At 44.9% G+C, this 1507-nt stretch overlaps 1 long non-coding RNA gene across 1 annotated transcript; it reads right to left on the bottom strand.

The window, feature by feature from the left end:
• Positions 1-717: 717 nt before the first annotated feature.
• On the bottom strand, positions 718-1507 carry LOC125547497. Its single transcript, XR_007300681.1, has 2 exons — positions 1350-1507; positions 718-1265 (listed from the first exon to the last, which is right to left on the bottom strand). It is a non-coding gene; the product is annotated as an uncharacterized LOC125547497 (long non-coding RNA).

Here is a 1507-nt window from a genome sequence, read left to right as displayed (position 1 = left end):
AGTTTGGGTGGATGACTTGTCGCTTGTCATTGTTGTCACCGACCCTTCTCTATTTTTTTCATCATCTTATTTCTTCATTGTCATGCACAAATCAGTTCTTCCTCCTCACATCTCAACGATTCATAGGGGTAGATCTCAGCTTCTTTTTCCTCCAAAAATAGACTTAAGAGTTTGGCCTAGTTTATGAAAAAAATACATATGCACTATTATCGAATGAAGGGTCATTCTCTCTTGATTCTAGATCTTAACATCACGACTACGATAACCGAATTGACTGTGTCACCATTCACAAAAATATTGTACTCGTTGACATGTAAAAAAAGAAAATGGTAATGGTGGCAAATCACAGATTCCAAGGAGGATTCGAACATGTAAATCCTCTAATTATATTGTCCTAAATGAAGTGTTTGACTACATATTGAATTCCTTAACTCTACAATATGGTTTTAAGTGCAAGGTCAGTATGGAGATGTGAGATTGGCATGTATGCCCCAATTTCTCATCTTACAAAAATAAGCCTTGTAAACAGAAATGGAGTGGGCAGGCCGAACGTGCATACATCGCCATTGATCATACATGAATAGCATATGTGCCAGTCACCGGTGTCGCCTCGCCAATTGAATTCGATAGTTTCATTTTTTTTACAGCCGAACTAACCCCATTTCCATTAATTGCTTATGAAAAATAACCATCGTACAAGCGGCAAAAAACAAGGGATGAGGGAATAACAAAAATATTAAAGAGTCTTGCGAGTTGAAGCATTAGTAAGAAACCCGTTGTGAATGTTTGCTCTCGAACAACCACACTATGGGGAAAAACCTACTAGCGCAAGATACAAATGTTTAAAAAGTTGGGGATCACGGCGTAAATTACAATCAAAAGCAACACTTGCTCTAGTGATAGAAGCATCATTCCCAAGCAACCTCCGGGAAGACCAGCAGCAATCAGCTTCCAATAACAGCCGGCGGCGCCAGATCAAGGCCATGCATGCCAGCAGCCGTCAAATCACCTGTGGTTCCTGGGTGTCTTGCCCCGCGGCGGCGGAGGCATCCGTCCTACATGGTTTCCTCCAGCTGCCCCCTTTATTCCTTGTGCTCCCAAATTTCCATCCCCATCCCCCTGACCCAAATTTCCACCTCCCCATCCCCCTGGCCCATCCCGCTGACCAAAATGGTTTCCTCTTCCACTGGCCCCTCCCCAGCCCCCTGGCCATTGGTTTCCGGGTCCCCCTGGGCCCTTCCTAGCCTCCTGACCAAATGCATGCCCTGATGCCATCGCAACAAAATATATTTCAACATGGGCATCCACTTCCAAAATATATAAACTGGAAATGACACATGGTTACGTACCTTTGCAAACAGCATAGCATGGGCATGGCAGCAGGGAGCAGCAGCATATGATCACCAGGGTGATTGCCATGGCTCGTGCGAGCGAGGACGGAGAAGAAGAAGACCGCTTCATGGTCGATAGGACGATCCTGCCTTCCCAGCTTCAGCTCTGAAGAAAT

The sequence above is a fragment of the Triticum urartu genome, chromosome 3 (assembly GCF_003073215.2).
Source record: "Triticum urartu cultivar G1812 chromosome 3, Tu2.1, whole genome shotgun sequence".
Lineage (NCBI taxonomy): Eukaryota > Viridiplantae > Streptophyta > Magnoliopsida > Poales > Poaceae > Triticum > Triticum urartu.
Note: the sequence above shows the minus strand (reverse complement) of the source record. Positions and strands in the feature narration are given on the sequence as shown.